At 41.9% G+C, this 20,354-nt stretch overlaps 2 pseudogenes; one reads left to right on the top strand and one right to left on the bottom strand.

Annotated features, from left to right (window-relative positions):
• The first annotated feature begins 10,801 nt into the window (after positions 1-10,801).
• LOC126027216 (oligosaccharyltransferase complex subunit OSTC-like) lies at positions 10,802-11,246 on the top strand (annotated as a pseudogene).
• Positions 11,247-12,862: 1,616 nt separating this feature from the next.
• On the bottom strand, positions 12,863-12,963 carry LOC126027860 (uncharacterized; annotated as a pseudogene).
• Positions 12,964-20,354: the final 7,391 nt, after the last annotated feature.

Raw genomic sequence — 20,354 nt, forward strand, 5'->3', positions numbered from 1 at the left:
ATGATTCTAGGTGATCTGGATTAAAATGTTTTCCAGATACACTAATCACCTATTTTAGTGGGGAAAAAAATAGAAAAAAAAAAAGAGCCAACTGCTACCTTGAAGGACTTCTTATCTTATGCTAATGAACTTTCTCTCACACAGAAAAGGAAAAAAAATGGGTAGGGGAAAAGAAAAAGATCATTTTGATATGCAAACTGCTAGGAAACCTCCATCTTACTTGAATTTTCAATTATTTACAAAATAAAAAATTGGTTTTTTATTTATTTATTTATTTATTTATTTATTTTTGGTCACACCCGGCAGCACTCAGGGGTTACTCCTGGCTCTATGCTCAGAAATCGCTCCTGGCAGGCTCGGTCGACCATATGGGATGCCAGGATTCAAAACACCATCTTTCTGCATGCAAGGCAAATGCCCTACCTCCAGGCTATCGCTCCGCCCCCCCAAGAATTGGGTTTTAATGAAATAAAACAGGCATTATTAACAACTTGTTTTCAAATTCACTGGGAAATCAAGTTATACTAAATTTAAAAAAGGGTTTGGGCTGGAGCGGTGGTGCAAGTGGTAGGGTGTCTGCCTTGCTTCCGTTAACCTAAGATGGACTTGGGTTCGATCCCCGGCATCCTATATGGCCCTTCAAGTCAGGAGTGATTTCTGAGCCCATAGCCAGGAGTAACCTCTGAGCGTAACTGGGTGTGGCCCAAAAAGCAAAAAATAATAATTATAACAAGGGGTTAAATCTATGAAATATAAAGTCTACAATAATTTCAAGTAATGCAGATGACAAATAGAGAGTGTTAAGAGCCAGAGTCAAAGGAGAGACCACACAATTGGAATAAAGTTTAACAAAAATGTATTTATTTATTTATTTGGTTTTTGGGCCACACCTGGTTGATGCTCAGGGTTACTCCTGGCTATGCACTCAGAAATCACTCCTGGCTTGGGGGACACCAAGTGGATTGAACCTAAGTTCGTTCTAGGTTAGCGTGTGCAAGGCAAACACCTTACTGCTTCGCCCCCAAGTTGTACAAAATTTTAATCCATCTACCAACAGCTCCAAAGTGACTGGTCAGGGTTGTCTCTTGCAGGAAGGAATCCCGCCCAAGGTCATGGATCGGATTATATAGGGAAGGAATATAGGTAGGTTCTAGCTTTTTGATGATCTTCAGAAATGATTGATTATTGTCTAGGGTACCTTCATACTGCTCACTTGTGTCCTTTACCTATAAGCTACCTGGTAGGTTGGTGCAGTGTTCATGGAAGTAGGCTTGAGAAAGTCTAACATGTGGTCCTTACAAAATGGCGTCCCTCCTTGTTCAAAACCTAGGACCCCACACAACAGATTTTCTTTATTTACTCAAAGCCCCAAGAGCTATGTGGATGCCAGTTAAACTTCCAAGGGCATGGCAGGATTCCCTCTCAATGTATATATATATATTTTTTTTCTCAATGTATATTATAGAAAGATTTTTAGACAAGATACTGCAAAGGTCCCAAAGATTTATATCATTGCTTATTTTGGGAATCATGAGACTAATAGCTTTAACTGCCAGTGCTGTTACTGCTGCTGATACTGCTCTACTGTCCACATTGTCCATTTTGTAGAGATTTGGTCAAAAATGCTAGTTTATTATGGCACCAGTAATAACAAATTGATACTAAAATTGTTACTCAAATAGCACATTTACAACAAAGAGTTATTTTTCCAGGGAATGAGATTTAAAAAAAACTTACACACCAAAGCTCATCTAAAATGTGATTTGAACTTTATCCAGGTTTGTGTAACTCCCAAAATATATGATGAAACACACATTCATGGGAGGTAATTAAAATGCATTTGTTTAATCAAAGAAATATTTTTTATATAACAGCTTTTGCAAATAAGAATTATTTGATACTTTCTCTCAGAAATTAAAAGTTTTCTTTGACAGTGTGATCTACTTGGAATTATGATGAATGATATCACTGCTCACTGCTCTTCATTAAAAAATATTTCATTTATGGTAACTTTAGTATTTTTTCTTTTTTTTGGGGGGGGGTCACACCCAGTAGCGCTCAGAGATTACTCCTGGCTCTAAGCTCAGAAATCTCTCCTGGAAGGCTGGGGGACCATATGGGATGCCGGGACTCGAACCAATGACCTTGTGCATGAAAGGCAAATGCCTTACCTCCATGCTATCTCTCTGGCCCCAGTATTTTTTCTTTTTATACTAATCATTCTAGCTTAACTTTTCTCTTTGGTTTTTGAGCTACACCTGGCAGTGCTCAAGACTTACTCCTGGCTCTGCTCTCAGAAATGCTAGGGATCAGGCCTGTCCTGGGTCGGTCGCATGGAAGGCAAATGTCCTTCCACTGTGCTATCACTCCAGCCACCACTCGGGCCCTCTCTATCTTCACTTTTTTTATTTATATTATTATTATTATTATTATTATTATTATTATCATTATTATTATTATTTTGGTTTTTGGGTCACACCCGTCAGCAATCAGGGGTTACTCCTGGCTCTATGCTCAGAAATCACCCCTGGTAGGCACAGGGGACCATATGGGATGCAGGATTCGAACCACTGTCCTTCTACATGAAAGGCAAATGCCTTACCTCCATGCTATCTCTCCGCCCCCACCTTTTTTAATTTTTATTGTGGCAGAAGTGAATTATAGATCTTTCACAGTAATATTTAAGGTTCATAGTGACAATGAATAAGGGACATTCCCACCATCAGTGATGTCTTCCCTCCACCCCTGTTCCCAGCATGCATCCCATATTCCCTCCTTTACCCCCCAGGATACTAGTGTAACTGGTCCCCACTTGTACAACTTGCTGTGGATTAGGTATAGATTCTGTTGTCGTTGACTTTGGGTTTGATGTTCAGGTCTGATCATTTTTTATTTCCAATAAATGTTCATGCGAGTGTCTGGACCTGGTACCATTCATTTTCCCCCCTCAATTTATGATTCTGAACAAGATGATTCAAGCAATGTGGTTCTGTTGGAGATACAGAAAAAGAAAAGGGGAAAGAAGAAAGGAAAAAACCCAGAAGGAGTCCTAGGTGTTATAAATATTAATTTAGAAGAGGGGAGGGAAAAAAGAAGAAAAAGATAATAAAACAAAAAACACAATAACAAACAAAAACAAGCAAGCAATAACAAGAATAAAACAAAAAACAAAAACAAACAAAACAAAGAAAAAATAAAAAATCAAAGGCAGCAACTAAGAAAAGATAAAAACAAAAACAATCAAAAAACCCCAACCATTGGAGCACTATTTACAATAGCCAGACTCTGGAAACAACCAAGATGCCCTTCAACAGATGAATGGCTAAAGAAACTGTGATACATAGACACAATGGAATATTATGTAGCTGCAAGAAAGATGAAGTAATGAAATTTTCCTATATATGGATGTATATGGAATCTATTATGCTGAGTGAAATAAATCAGAGGGAGAGAGATATATGCAGAATATTCTCATTCATCTATGGTTTTTAAGATAAATAAAAGACTTTTTTTTAGTAATTCTCAGAGACTAAAGAGATGAGGGCTGGAAGGTCCAGCTCACAATATGAAGCTCACCACAAAGTGTTGAGTGCAGTTAGAGAAATAACTACACTGACAACTAACATACAATGTGAATGAATGAGAGAAATAGAAAGCCTGTCTCAAATACAGGCAGGGGGTAGGTAGGGAGGAGGGAGATTTGGGACATTAGTGATGGGAATGTTGCACTGGTGAAAGTGGGTGTTCTTTATACGACTGAAACCCAATTACAATCATATTTGTAATCTAGGTGTTTAAATAAAGATATTAAAAAAAACACAACCAGCAACTTTCTTCTTCTTCTTCTTCTTCTTCTTCTTCTCTTCTTTCTTCTTCTTCTTCTTCTTTCTTCTTCTTCTTCTTCTTCTTCTTCTCTTCTTCTTCTTCTTCTTCTTCTTCTCCTCCTCCTCCTCCTCCTCCTCCTCTTCTTTTCCTTCTCCTTTTTATCCTTCTCCTCTTCTCCTTCTTCTTCTTTTTCTCCTTCTCCTCCTCCTTCTCCTCCCATCCTCCTCCTTATTCTTCTTCTTCTCCTCCTCCTCTTCTCCTTCTTCTCCTTTTTTCTTTCTTCTTCTTCTCCTCCTCCTCCTCCTCTTCTTCTCCTCCTCCTCTTCTTTTTCTCCTTTTTCTCCTCCTCCTCCTTCTTCTCCTTCTCCCCTCCTCCTCCTTATTCTCCTTCTCCTCCTTCTCCTCCTTTTTCTCCTTCTCCTCCTCCTCCTCCTCCTCCTCCTTCTTCTTCTTCTTTTCTTCTTCTTCTTCTTCTTCTTCTTTTCTTCTTCTCCCTCTTCTTCTTCTTCTTCTTCTTCTCCCCCTCCTCCTCCTCCTTCTTCTCCTCCTCCTCCTCCTCCTTCTCCTTCTTCTTCTTCTCCTCCTCCTCTTCTTCTTCTTCTTCTTCTCCTCCTCCTTCTTCTCCTTCTCCCCTCCTCCTCCTTATTCTTCTTCTCCTTCTTCTCCTCCTCCTCTTCTCCTTTTTCTCCTTCTCCTTCTCCTTCTCCTTTTTCTCCTTCTCCCCTCCTCCTCCTTATTCTTCTTCTTCTTCTTCTCCCCCCTCCTCCTTCTCCTTCTCCTCCTCCTCCTCCTCCTCCTCCTCCTCCTCCTTCTTCTTCTTTCTTCTTCTTCTTCTTCTTCTTTCTTCTTCTTCTTCTTCTTCTCTTCTTCTTCTTCTTCTTCTTCTTCTTCTTCTTCTTCTTCTTCTCTTCTTCTTCTCCTTCTCTTTTTCCTGCTCCTCCTCCTCTTCTCCTCCTTCTCCTCCTCTTCTTAGTATTGGGGAAGTTAGAAAGGGAATTCCTTTGGCCTAAGAGATTTCAGGTTTCTCCACCCTTGAAGCATACTGTCACGAGAACCACTACAGGCTCTGTACATGCTCTTTTTCTCTCCCCTAGGTCTTTTTATGGTGCCAGGCTTCTTTTCATTCAGTTGTGGATGATATAAACAGACCTCTATAGCTAGAGATCTTGGTAAATACCACACAGGTTATAGGGTGAAGCCTAGGAATAGTCTTTTTTTATGGCTCTATAAGTTCTGTTCCATCACTGTTGTTGTAATCAGACTTTTATAATTGGTGGTCTCAGTTTTGCACAGATCCTAGGACAAAGCCTGGAATAGAGTTTTTAAATTATGATTCCAGAAGTTCTATTCTGTTGCAAGTCAGCCCCTGAAGAGGTTGACTGATGGAGGGATGGAAGATGAGGCCTTTCCCCTCCAGCTTGGAGCACGCGTCTGCCACCCTGTCCAGCCAACAGTTCTGAGTGAAGCGGGGGGGGGGGGTAAACAGCTCACAGACAGACAGGCTTGTGGAAATATTAGCTTTATTCGGTGGACAAGACTGAAGTCCAAGGTCTCAGCCTCAGTTCCAGCCAACCACCTCTCGCCTTCCACAGACCCTTGTTTTTTATCCCCCAGAATCAGGTACCACCCTAGGGTGGGGTAGAATGCCAGGTCACACCCTAGGGTAGGGCACAATCACTGGATCAGGGTAGGATCAGTAACATAATAATCCCAAATATATTTACATACACAACACTATTCCATTGCAGTTGTCACAGTCAGACCTCTGGGATTGGAGATCATGGTTTTTGTACTGATCCTAAGCCAAAGCCTAGGCTAGGGTCTTCTTTTATTGGTCTCAGGTAAGTACTGCCCAGTCTTGGCTCTCAATGTCAGTCTTCAGTAGTTGGCAATCTTGGTTTTTGCATAGGTCAAAGGGTGACGTGTCTTCTGATTTCATCTTACCATCAGGATGTTTTGCTCTTAGATAAGTTATTGCCGTTTCCTCTTTGTCAGGATATCAAAAATGGTGTAAATTGGTGCTAGAGAGGTATTAGGAATTTCTCAGGGGGAGTTTGGTTCCTGGTGCTGCTGCAGAGAACTGTGTCAATTCTATTATCTGAGTTCTAGGTCTCAGGATTGGACAGTTGCTGGCAGGTCACATGGAGTCTAATTTGGGTCCACATGACACATCTTCAGGGTGATAGGCACCCTTGTATAAAAAAATGTGTGGGTTCTTATCTCTAGTAGATAAGAATTTGTTTCTATACATAAGATTCCCCCCCCCTTTTTTTAGTATGCCTTTGCAAAAAGGAATAGTGCCGTATTATATTGCTGGTGCATTTGGGGTAAGAATGTCAGGCTACAGAATCTTTGTGCCCTGGTTTTGACCTGAGCTTTCATCCCAAGCAAGACTTTTTCTTGTATATTTTCGTACCAGTCAGAGCCAAAACAGGTGAAGTTAAAGAGAAAAAAAAAATCTCCTTAGGGGGTCGGAGAGATAGCATGGAGGTAAGGCGTTTGCCTTGCATGCAGAAGGACAGTGGTATGAATCCCAGCATCCCATATGGTCCCCCGAGCCTGCCAAGAGCAATTTCTGAGTGGAGATCCAGGAGTACCCCTGAGCGCTGCCAGATGTGACCCAAAAACAAAAAAAAAAAAAAAAAAAAAAAAAAAGCTATCTTCATTTTTATGTGTAGTCTGGAGGAGCCACCACAGAGTCCAAGCAGACAAAAAGACTGGGATAACAACCATTGTGAAACTTCTCACCCCAAAAGAATTTTTTTTTAATTTTTGGGGGGTTCCAAAACCAAAAAAAAAATTGGGGGGGGGGTTTGGACCACACCTAGTAGCGCTCAGGGGTTACTTCTGACTCTGTGCTCAGAAATCGCTCCTAGCAGGCACGGGGGACCATGTGGGATGCCGGGATTCGAACTACCATTGACCCTGGGTCAACTGCTTGGAAGACAAAAGCCCTACTGCTGTGCTATCTCTCTGGCCCCTCAAAAAAGAATTTTAAAAAGGGGCACATGTAGGACACAAGAATCCAATAAATATATAAGTTCAGCTAGAGGACAAGTAGTCCAAGAGAAGGTGCAGATGATAATCTGAGGACTCTTATTAAGGCAAATTATCAAAACACACTATGGGCAGGAGTCCTGCATATAGTCTCTTATCTGCCACCCTTCCCTGGAGGAAGACAACATTCAGAGATCATATCTTAACTTCCTCATTCTTCACTTTCCCTTACTTCTTAGGCTTAGTTAGCATTAATTGAGAATTTGTTATCTGCTTCTTTCTTTTTTTTTCTTTCTTTCTTTTTGTTTTTTTTTGGGCCACACCCATTTGATGCTCAGGGGTTACTCCTGTGTTCTCTAAGAGCTCAGAAATTGCCCCTGGCTTGGTGGGGGGGACCATATGGGATGGCTGGGGATGAACCACGGTCCTTCCTTGGCTAGCACTCGCAAGGCAGACACCTTACCTCTAGCACCACCTCACTGGCCCCTGCCTTTCTTTTTATGATAGCTTATTACTGAACACTAAATATCCTAGTGGAGAACAGTGAGCCAGTGAGGCCCCTGACCCCATGCTTGTCTCTCTAATGTATGTCTCTTTCTTTGGGGGGGCAGATTTGAGCCACACCAGGCTGCATCCTGGCTCTGCTTTCAGGAATCACTTCTGGCAGGCTCCGGGGACCTTATGGGATGCTGAGGATCAAACCCAGGGCGGCTGTGTGCAAGGCAAACACCCTCCCTACTGTGCTATTGTTTGTGATTCTAAGTCTCATAGTGCTGCTGCTTCAGACCTATTCATCTAGAGCTGGACTCGGGCAAGCCAGAGATGCTCAGGACTTACTCCTAGCTTTGCACTCAGGGATCACTCCTGGTGCTGCTTAGAGATACACATGGTATCAGGAAGCAAACCAGGGTCTGCTGAGTGAAAGTTAATCACCTTATTCTTGGCTTTACTTCTCTAGACCTCAATAATAATAATAATAAAAACTTCGGGGAACAGGTAAGGCACTTGCCTTGTATGCATTCAATCTTGGTTCAATCCCTATTATCCCATATGGTTCCTGAGCACTGCCAGGAATAATTTGTTGTTTGTTGTTGTTGTTGTTGTTGTTTGGGGGGGTTGCACCTGGCAGTGCTCAGGAGTTACTCCTGGCTCTGCACCCAGAAATTGCTCCTGGCAGGCTCAGGGAAATTGAATTGGAGTCCATCCAGGTTTTCCGTGTGCAAGGCAAATGCCCTACCACTGTGCTATTGCTTCGGCCCCTACGAATAATTTCTGAGTGCAGAGCCAGAAGTAACTCCTGATTATCGTGAAGTGTGACCCCAAAACTTTATGTCTATATAGATAAGCAATCCCTGGTGAGTACAAAAGAGTGTGACCCTAGTCACATATATGAAGATATATGTAAGCACCACAGCTATGTGGAGAGGCCTGAGAGATAGCATGATGGGTCAGGTGCTTGCCTTACATGTAGAGAAACCTGGTTTGATCCCTGACACTCCATAAGATCCCCATATCCCTGACAGGAGTGATCCCTAAACACAGAGCAGGAATAAGCCTTGAACACCCTTGGGTGCTATAAATAAATAATCAAAGGAAGGGGAAAATAACTTATGTACTTTTGAGCCAGAGGATGTGATTCAAGTAGTAGAGTACATGTCATGCATGTGTGAATTTCTCATTACAGCAGAGTAAGCACTCAAAAATAACCTTATTCTAGCTGTGGAGAAAACCTGCAGATCAGATTATGATACAAAAGTATTTTTATCCCCCAAAGATTAGGGATAATAGACCTATAGCAACAAATAAATGAGAAATATAAGTCAAATGTTTCTGTTAAATTAATGAAAGGAAAAAGAAAACTGATAGTAGATAGATGTTAAAAATCTCTCATCACAGTTGGAGAGGGAACATTGAATGTCCCAAACTGTTATTAGAAGTTTTGTAGATCACAGTGTCTAAAAAAAAAGAAGAAGAAAAATGGAACTCTCACCATAGGGGGGAAAATATCATTACAACTGTTGTCAAGTAGACTTATTGTAATGATCATGTTTTTTACTTTTTGTTTTTGGGCCATATCCAGTGATGCTCAGTGGTAACTCCTAACTTTGCATTGAGAAATTACTCCTGGTGGTGCTCGGACCACATAGGATGCTGGGGATTGAATGCAGGTTGGCTGCATGCAAGGCAAGCACATGTCCCACGTTTTTTTTATTGCTCCATCCCCAATGTAGTGATCATATTTGAAGGTACCTGAATCAAATAGTTATATTGTACACTATACCTCAATTGAATATGGTCTTCCAAAATTTTAGGAATAAAGTCTCCCAAAATATTAGTGTGTTTTATTTTTATTTTACTTATTTATTTTGTTTTTTGGGGGTCATACCCAATGACACTCAGAGGTTACTCCTAGCTCTACACTCAGAAATTTCTCCTAGCAGACTTGGGGGACCATATGTGGGATGCTGGGGATCAAACTCAGGTTGGTTGTGGGTCAGTAGCATGAAAGGCAAACGCTTTACCACTGTGCTATTTCTCTAGCTCCTACAGTGTGTTTTAAAATTGAGTCAAAAAGCTAGTAATGTGTTTAGAAAGTCATGGCAGCAAAGTAATGGGTCGAACATTTAATGTGAATGAAAGCAACAACTTAATTTTGTTGATGGCTAAGAAAGTAAAATCATGGGGCCAGAACAATAGTACTGTGGGTAGGGCATTTGCCTTGCATTCATCTTACCCAAATTCAATTCCCAACATTCCATATGAACCTCTGTGCTTGCCAGGAGTAATTTCTGATCGCAGATCTGGGAGTAACCCCTGAGCACTGCCAGGTGTGGACCAAAAAAGAAAAAGAAAGTAAACTAAGAAAGAGCCAGAAGGGAAAGAAAAATCTCAGAAACAATACTAAGCACACTTGAGAAATGCTGCATTACTAGCTCTGTGGGAAATAATCCAAGTGCTAGATTCTGGGGAATTTGAGATAGCATGGGATTAGGGGCACATACTTTGTATGCATAGGACTCCTGTTTGCTGTTTGATGGTTGGCACTGCATAGACCCTGAGCAGTAAAGGTTGTAGCTCTGTGGCTACAACCCACCTGTGTTGGAAATAGCATAAGGGTCAGGGGCACTTGCTCTGTATACATGGGTCCCTTGTTTGATCTGTGGCAGTGCATGGATCCCTGAGTAGTGAAGATTGTAGTTCTGAAGCCCTTGAACCACCCGAGTGGTTCAGAGCACAATTGGACTAAGCATTGAACCCAGGAGTGGCCCTCAGGTTCCCTGAGCTCAGCTTGTGAGTTCCTCCCATTTATTCTCCCCCACCAAAGTAAGAGGCAGATTTTGTAGCAATGTTAGGAACATTTTTTTATTGTTTTTTTTTTTTGGGGGGGGCATACCTGGTGCTGCTCAGAGGTTACTCCTGGCTATGCATCAGAAATTGCTCCTGGCTTGAGGGACCATATGGGACGCCGGGGGATCGAATTGCCTATCGCTCCACACCACTGTTCTGGCCCCTGTTAGGAACATTTAATCAATTATTTTACTTAGATTTTCTTCTCAGGGGAAGATCCATACCTGGGTCACTCCCGCAGTATTCAGTGGACCTTACAGTGCAGTGCCAGAGAGGGAACCTGAGATTCCTTCATAGAAAGCATGTACTCCAGCTTTTTGAGCCATTTCTCCAGCCCCCCAAGTTTTCTTTTATTTCTTTTGTTGTTGTTGTTGTTTTGTTGGTCACAGCTAGTAATTTTCAGGTTTTTTTTTCTTGGTTCTGCATTCAGGAATTTCTTCTGGTGGGCCTCGGGGGAACATATTGGATGCTAGGGATCAATCCTGGGTTGGCCACTGTAAGGCAAGTGCCCAATCCTCTATGCTATCACTTTGGCCCCTGTAGATTTCTTTTTATATGTACTCGGAATTATTTCTTAAAAGGAGAGGTGGAGGAGTGACTTCATGGCAATGCTGGCCCTGCCACCACTAACATGTAGTCTCAGTACTAGGTTCCCTTTCTGGTGCTCTAATATCCCAACCTGAAGCTGAAGAAGCCACCCTGGATGCACATATCATTGGCTATGATGGTGTTAGCCTTGGTCGTGGTGTCTTACTTTCTCATCACTGGGGAATTAATTTATGATGTCATTGTTGAACCTTGGCTCTATGACAGATGATCACAGATATTAAAGACCAGTAGCTTTCTTGGCCTACAGAGTAAATGTACAGTTTATCATAAAAGTACTCACATCCAGCTTCCTGTTTACCATGGGAAGTTTAGGGTTCAGAACCCTGGACTGATCCAATGCACCAAACATTCCCAAACTCAATAGGTTCCTGCTTCTGTTTATTGGGTTTGTCTGCTTCTTGTTAAGTTTTTTCATGGCAAGAGTCTTCATGAAAATAAAACTGCTGGGTTACCTGAGTACCTTGTGAAAAAAAATCAGTAGATATTGGATTGACTCCTGTGAATGAAGTTTTTAAAATGCTGTACCAAACTCCTAATACATAATGTGGAGAAGAACAGATGAGGTGTGCCCTGCTTGGACCAGCATTGGTGGGACAAGCTTATCACAGCATTTTCTGCTGGCCTGGCCTCACAAATTCACCCATTAAATTGTATTTTCTTCTTCATTTTTCCTTTTTTTTTTTTGTGGGGGTCACACCCAGTGGTGCTCAGGGGTTACTCCTGGCTGTCTGCTCAGAAATAGCTCCTGGCAGGCACGGGGGACCATATGGGACCGGGATTCGAACCAACCACCTTTGGTCCTGGATTGGCTGCTTGCAAGGCAAACGCCACTGTGCTATCTCTCCGGGCCCATATTTTCTTTTTTAAAGAAAAACTACACTTTATTTGATGCAACAGTACTATTGAATAAAGTGATGATTTTTTTTTGGATAACCTCCTTTACTTTTTTGTTTGTTTTTGGGCCACATCTGGTGGTGCTCAGAGGCTATTCCTGTCTCTATGCTCAGAAATCGCACCTGGCAGGCTCGGGGGACCATATGGGATGTCAGGGATCAAACTCGGGTCAGTTCTGTGTTGGCTGTGTGCAAGGCAAACTCCCTACTGCTGTACTATCACTCTGGCCCTGGTCTCCTTCACGTTTTAACATTTTTGAGAGATGACATTTCTGACTTGGGGAATGGGTTCTCTAGTAAATGATAAGTGAGAGACTATAGCAGAGAAATCTGGCCCACTGAGCGCAGAGCCAGGAGTAACCCCTGCCATGTCATGCTGCCAGGCATGACCCAAAAACAAAAACAAAAACACATACGTGTCAAAAAACATTGTGTGGGCAGGTGATGCTGACACTCCTTTACCAAGGTCCACAGTATGGGTGGTGAAGCTATAGGAGCATTTCCTACTACTGATAGTGGAACACAAAGTCCTCATGGGCGAGGACAAAGTATTTAAAAGTTCAGTGAAGGGCCGGAGAGATAGCACAGTGGTAAGGCATTTGCTTTAGACATAGAAGGACGGTGGTTCGAAACCCAGCATCCCATATGATCCCCTGAGCCTGCCAGGAGCGATTTCTGAGCTCAGAGTCAGGAGTAACCCCTGAGCGATGCCGGGTGTGACCCAAAAACCAAAAACCAAAACCAAAACAAAAAAAAAAAAAAAAGAGTTCAGTGAAGAGGCGAGCCAGTGGGAATGATGGGAGAGAAATGTGCTCATTTTACATTTTTCTGGGAAATTTAATTTGCAGGTGTCTATTATGCTGGTGGATCTCATTACCACTATGTCCCTTCAATCTGATCTAACCTTCAAGCTTGCAGATGGAAGTCCTGTTTTCATAAAGAATTTGACTCTTGGGGCCGGGCGGTGGCGCTGGAGGTAAGGTGCCTGTCTTGCCTGCGCTAGCCTAGGACGGACCGTGGTTCGATCCCCCGGCGTCCCATATGGTCCCCCAAGAAGCCAGGAGCAACTTCTGAGCGCATAGCCAGGAGTAACCCCTGAGCGTCACAGGGTGTGGCCCAAAAACCAGAAAAAAAAAAAAAAAGAATTTGACTCTTTTATTTGTTTTTAAGATTAAAAAAAATTCAGACTGAAAAATATGGAATGCTTCACGAATTTGTGGTCATCCTTGCTCAGGGGCCATGCTAATTTTCTCTGTATTGTTCCAATTTAGTATATGTGCTGCTGAAGCAAGCATAAATTTGACTCTTTTTTTTGGGGGGGGGGGGTCACACTCGGCGGTGCTCAGGGGTTACTCCTGGCTGTCTGCTCAGAAATAGCTCCTGACAGGCACGGGGGACCATATGGGACACCGGGATTCGAACCAACCACCTTAGGTCCTGGATCGGCTGCTTGCAAGGCAAATGCCACTGTGCTATCTCTCTGGGCCCAAATTTGACTCTTTTAATCCGGGGATTATAAGGAGGTGAACAGGTTTAGGACATGAATGAGGAACCAGGTTTTGGTCATAGATTGATTTATTCAGTTAAACATTTAGAATTAGAATATGTGGCTTCCTTTGTGTTACTATCCTGAGTCTTAAAAATATTAACAGTGGGCTTGCAGGACATCATATGACATCATCATTATTACCAAACAACAGGATAATGCTGGCTAATCTGAACTTCAAGCTCTATTCTAAGTATTTTTATTTATTTATTTATTTATTTATTTATTTATTTATTTATTTATTTATTTATTTATTTTTGGTTTTTGGGCCACACCCGGCGGTGCTCAGGGGTTACTCCTGGCTGTCTGCTCAGAACTAGCTCCTGGCAGGCACGGGGGACCATATGGGACACCAGGATTCGAACCAACCACCTTTGGTCCTGGATCGGCTGCTTGCAAGGCAAACACCGCTGTGCTATCTCTCCGGGCCCTATTCTAAGTATTTTAACATATCCGAACTCCCATAATTATCATAGCACATCATGGGCAATTGGAGAGGGAGTTATGGAGTTGAATGCTCTTTTGACATGTAAATGCCAAGATTTTCAGCTTTTGAGAAGTACTGTCAAAACCCCCAGTTTTACATATAGTTACTTGATCCCTCCTGCCAGGGTAGATCCCTAAACCTAAATAAGTGTTGAGAACTACTGGGTATGGCTCCACACAAAACAAAACCAAAATCAAAACCCCCCACCCCCAAAACAACAATAAAATTAACCGTTATTGTACAGACATCATTTTGCTAAGTGGTGATTTTATATTGGTAGAGGATAAATTAATAGTATATCTTATATACATATATAAATTCATATGAGTCATAAACCTTAGTATCAAAATATACAAAGCCAAATATTTTGTTAGTCATACACTGGGAACTGTCAGAGTATATCAGTTGGTGGGAATTTAGTTTACCAATCTTCAGTAGGCCCAAGTTAAGAAAATAATACAGGGCCAGAGCAATCATCTAGTGGGGATTTGCCTTGTATGCAGCCAAGCCAGATTCAATACCCAGCATCTTACATGGTTCCCTGAGCACTACTAGGAGTGCAGAGGCTGGAGTAACTCCTGAGAATTGCTAGGAGGAGGCCCGGAGAGATAGCACAGTGGTGTTTGCCTTGCAAGCAGCCGATCCAGGACCAAAGGTGGTTGGTTCGAATCCCGGTGTCCCATATGGTCCCCCGTGCCTGTCAGGAGCTATTTCTGAGCAGACAGCCAGGAATAACCCCTGAGCACAGCCGGGTGTGACCTAAAAACAAAAAAACAAAACAAAAAAAAAAAAAGAATTGCTAGGAGGAGCCCAAACACCAAAAAAGAAAAAGAAAATAAAAATATACAAAGGTTGTTACAGGGCCGGGCGGTGGCGCCAGAGGTAAGGTGCCTGCCTTGCATGCGCTAGCCTTGGATGGACCGCAGTTCGATCCCCCGGTGTCCCATATGGTCCCCCAAGCCAGGAGCGACTTCTGAGTGCATAGCCAGGAGTAACCCCTGAGCATCACCGGGTGTGGCCCAAAAACCAAAAAAAAAAACCAAAAAACAAAAAACAAAGGTTGTTACAAAAAAGTATTAAATATCTAAATTAATTATTGTGGTTAATTAATTCACCACTCATTCAACAATATGCAATATATGCACATTCCCTTTGGTGGTTGTCAGTAACAGGGCAGTGAACATATGCAATCTTTATGTTGGAACTTACAACCAAATGATATTTATTGAACTTTATTGCTCATAAATGGAGACCACACCTTTTCTAATGCCAGTGAAACATTTACAAATATTGATCAAATACTAGATTCAAAATAAAATATTAGCTCATTCTCACCTGAGATCATCCTGGCCACATTATATGTCACAAAATAATAAGCCAGAAAGTTGAAAATATTTAAGTACTAGAAACCAGCCTCTTGGACTGGACTGATAGCATAGTGTGTAGGGCATTTGCTTTGCATGCTTGAGCCAGGTTTGATCCCCGGCATTCAAGATTATTCCCCAAACACCACCAAGAATAACCCCTGAGTGTAGAGCCAGGAGTAACCCCTGAGCACCAATGGTGTGATCCAAAAACAAAAACAAAACCACTACCAACAACAACATAAAAAAAAAAAACAACAACAACCTTAAAAAACCCAGAGATAGAGTCCTTCCCCTCCACAAATCAGAAACAGTCTTTTTTTTTTTTTTTTTTTTTTTTTTGGGCCACAGCCGGCGGTGCTCAGGGGTGACTCCTGGCTGTCTGCTCAGAAATAGCTCCTGGCAGGCACGGGGGACCATATGGGACACCGGGATTCGAACCAACCACCTTAGGTCCTGGATCGGCTGCTTGCAAGGCAAATGCCACTTGCTATCTCTCCGGGCCCAAATTTGACTCTTTTAATCCGGGGATTATAAGGAGGTGAACAGGTTTAGGACATGAATGAGGAACCAGGTTTTGGTCATAGATTGATTTATTCAGTTAAACATTTAGAATTAGAATATGTGGCTTCCTTTGTGTTACTATCCTGAGTCTTAAAAATATTAACAGTGGGCTTGCAGGACATCATATGACATCATCATTATTACCAAACAACAGGATAATGCTGGCTAATCTGAACTTACAAGCTCTATTCTAAGTATTTTTATTTTATTTATTTATTTATTTATTTATTTATTTATTTATTTATTTATTTATTTATTTATTTATTTATTTATTTATTTTTGGTTTTTGGGCCACACCCGGCGGTGCTCAGGGGTTACTCCTGGCTGTCTGCTCAGAACTAGCTCCTGGCAGGCACGGGGACCATATGGGACACCAGGATTCGAACCAACCACCTTTGGTCCTGGATCGGCTGCTTGCAAGGCAAACACCGCTGTGCTATCTCTCCGGGCCCTATTCTAAGTATTTTAACATATCCGAACTCCCATAATTATCATAGCACATCATGGGCAATTGGGGGAGAGGGGAGTTATGGAGTTGAATGCTCTTTTGACATGTAAATGCCAAGATTTTCAGCTTTTGAGAAGTACTGTCAAAACCCCCAGTTTTACATATAGTTACTTGATCCCTCCTGCCAGGGTAGATCCCTAAACCTAAATAAGTGTTGAGAACTACTGGGTATGGCTCCACACAAACAAAACCAAAATCAAAACCCCCCACCCCCAAAACAACAATAAAATTAACCGTTATTGTACAGACATCATTTTGCTAAGTGGTGATTTTATATTGGTAGAGGATAAATTAATAGTATATCTTATATACATATATAAATTCATATGAGTCATAAACCTTAGTATCAAAATATACAAAGCCAAATATTTTGTTAGTCATACACTGGGAACTGTCAGAGTATATCAGTTGGTGGGAATTTAGTTTACCAATCTTCAGTAGGCCCAAGTTAAGAAAATATATACAGGGCCAGAGCAATCATCTAGTGGGGATTTGCCTTTGTATGCAGCCAAGCCAGATTCAATACCAGCATCTTACATGGTTCCCTGAGCACTACTAGGAGTGCAGAGCTGGAGTAACTCCTGAGAATTGCTAGGAGGAGGGCCCGGAGAGATAGCACAGTGGTGTTTGCCTTGCAAGCAGCCGATCCAGGACCAAAGGTGGTTGGTTCGAATCCCGGTGTCCCATATGGTCCCCCGTGCCTGCCAGGAGCTATTTCTGAGCAGATAGCCAGGAATAACCCCTGAGCACAGCCGGTGTGTGACCTAAAAACCAAAAAAAAAAAAAAAAAAAAAAAAAAAAAAAAGAATTGCTAGGAGGAGCCCAAACACCAAAAAGAAAAAGAAAATAAAAATATACAAAGGTTGTTACAGGGCGGGCGGTGGCGCCAGAGGTAAGGTGCCTGCCTTGCATGCGCTAGCCTTGGATGGACCGCGCAGTCGACCCCCGGTGTCCCATATGGTCCCCAAGCCAGAGCGACTTCTGAGTGCATAGCCAGGAGTAACCCTGAGCATCACCGGGTGTGGCCCAAAAACCAAAAAAAAAAACAAAAACAAAAAACAAAGGTTGTTACAAAAAAGTATTAAATATCTAAATTAATTATTGTGGTTAATTAATTCACCACTCATTCAACAATATGCAATATATGCACATTCCCTTTGGTGGTTGTCAGTAACAGGGCAGTGAACATATGCAATCTTTATGTTGGAACTTACAACCAAATGATATTTATTGAACTTTATTGCTCATAAATGGAGACCACACTTTTCTAATGCCAGTGAAACATTTACAAATATGATCAAATACTAGATTCAAAATAAAATATTAGCTCATTCTCACCTGAGATCATCCTGGCACACATTATATGTCACAAAATAATAAGCCAGAAGTTGAAAATATTTAAGTACTAGAAACCAGCCTCTTGGACTGACTGATAGCATAGTGTGTAGGGCATTTGCTTTGCATGCTTGAGCCAGGTTTGATCCCCGGCATTCAGAATATCCCAAACACCACCAAAATAACCTGATGTAGAGCCAGGAGTAACCCTGAGCACCAATGGTGTGATTCAAAAACAAAAACAAAACCACTACCAACAACAACGTAAAAAAAAAAAAAAACAACAACCTTTAAAAAACCCAGAGATAGAGTCCTTCCCCTCCACAAATCAGAAACAGTCTTTTTTTTTTTTTTTTTTTAGTTTTTGGGCCACAGCCGGCGGTGCTCAGGGTGACTCCTGCTGTCTGCTCAGAAATAGCTCCTGGCAGGCACGGGGGACCATAATGGGACACCGGATTCGAACCAACCACCTTAGGTCCTGGATCGGCTGCTTGCAAGGCAAACACCGCTGTGCTATCTCTCCGGGCCCAGAAACAGTCTTAATGAGTGACATTTTCTTTTGGCTTTTGAGTCACGCCTGGATGTGCTCAAGTCTTATTCTTAGTCCCTGGGAGTATTCGGGAAACCATATGTAGTGACAAGTATTCAATCCAGATTGATCACATGAAGGGAAGTGCCCTCCCTGCTATGCAATTTCTCTGGCCATGAATTTTTTATGTTTTTGGGTTATACCCAGCAGTGCTCTTGCTCACTCTTGGCTGTGTACTCAAGGATCACTCCTGAATGTGCTCAGGGAACTTTATGGGGTTCCAGGAATTGAACCTAGGTTGGCTTTGTGCAAAGTAAATATCCTACGTAGGTAGGGTATAACACCTAGGTCAGCAGTGCTATCACCCTGACCCCAGGAATTGTTTTTCTTTTTTTAAAAATTGTATTTTAGATAATATGATTACAGAAGTAGAAACTTTGTGGTGTGTGTGTGTGTGTGTGTGTGTGTGTGTGTGTCCACAATCAGTGATGCTTAGAGCTTACTCCAAGCTCTGTGCTCAGGAATTACTTCTGGTGGTACTCTGGGGACCATATGGGGTGCCAGGGACTGAGCTTGGATGGATTGTGTGCAAGGCATGCACTCTACCTCCTATACTATTGTTCTGCTTTAAATAATGAAAACCTTTATGGCCTTTGTTGTATAAGATTAGTATACATTCACCACCTTCAAAGTGCCCAAGGCCCTCCACCATTATTTTTATGCCAATTCTAGTCCATGTTTATGCTCAAGAGCCAAATGGTGGTTTGTCATCCACCATTCTCATTTTGTTTCTTTATATACAGATGAGTGAAAACATCATTATTTTTTCTTCTCCCTGAATTATTTCATGTAACATAATGTGGTCTAGCCTTGTTCAATTCCCAGTACCACATATAATTTCCTGAACACTGACAGACATAATCCCTGAGCACCACTGGGTGTGGCCCCAGCCACCTTGCCCCACAAAAGAAAAATTTAACTGGGTGAAGTATGTATATGGTAATGGTCTGTAAAAATGTGGAAGTCGGGCCCGAGAGATAGCACAGTGGCATTTGCCTTGCAAGCAGCCAATCCAGGACCAAAGGTGGTTGGTTGGAATCCCGGCGATTTCTGAGCACATAGCCAGGAGTAACTCCTGAGTGACACAGGTGTGGCCCAAAAATCAAAACAAAACAAAACCGAGGAACTATAAGGACAGATTTAATGTTTAGTTGGAAGATAGGATAGGAATAAGAGAATTTATTCATATACAGTCTTATCATTTCAGGCAAAGATGTCTTAACATTCTAGCACATATGTTTTGTATAATTGGGATAACATGGATTTCTGATCTATAGTTTTAAAAAATGTACTATACCAGTAGTCAAATGTGAATAAATGTGCTTTGGAAATAAAAGGAATTAAAACACTTGTATTATAAAGTGTACAGGTATGATTATACACATAAGTGATTTATAGAGAGAGTTCTAGGGCTACTTTTATTTATTTATTTATTTTTTGTGGTGCTCAGGAGTTACTCTTGACTCTGCTCAGGAATCACTCCTGGTGGGCTCATGGGACCAAATGGATGTGGGAGATTGAACCCAGGTTTGCAGTGTGCAAGACAAACATCCTACCCACTTTTGGGTTACTTTTGATTGTAGTGTGATTACATTACTGATGACACTACTAATATGTGACTTATGTCTTCTTGCAAGCCTCATTTATTAATAAATGAGGCTTATCTGTGGCATTGAAGAAAAGAGAACTGAGAGATTATTGAATTGAGGACTTGAGAAATAGCAATAGGATACTTGGCTCAGTAGAGTGAAGTGGTGACTAATAGGTTTTAGGGTTGAGTCACTGGAGATGCTGAGGTGCAGAGGACATCCTTATGAGAAGTTGGATATCGAATGAATTCTCTCTCTCTCTCTCTCTCTCTCTCTCTCTCTCTCTCTCTCTCTCTGGTTTTTGGGTCACACCTGGTACGCTCTGGAGTTACTCCTGACTATGTCTCTCTCTCTCTCTCTCTCCTCTCTCTCTCTCTCTCTCTCTCTCTCTGGTTTTTGGTCACACCTGGTGACGCTCTGGAGTTACTCCTGACTATGTGCTCAGAAATTGCTCCTGGCTTGGGGAATCATATGGGACACCAGGATTCAAACCACCATTCATCCAGGATCGACTGCAAGACAAACACTCTACTTCTGTGCCATTGCTAAGGCGCCGCTGGATGAATTTTCAAAGTAGTAGATTGTCCACTGCTGTTGGCACATTGTTATAAAGGGAAGAGACTTAATAACAGGGAATTCTCTCTTGGAGAGAAACTGCAGCTGAGTCATCACAGATAGGATTGGTCTTCTGGATTGAGAT

Source organism: Suncus etruscus, chromosome 1 (assembly GCF_024139225.1).
Source record: "Suncus etruscus isolate mSunEtr1 chromosome 1, mSunEtr1.pri.cur, whole genome shotgun sequence".
In the NCBI taxonomy this organism is placed as follows: Eukaryota; Metazoa; Chordata; class Mammalia; order Eulipotyphla; family Soricidae; genus Suncus; species Suncus etruscus.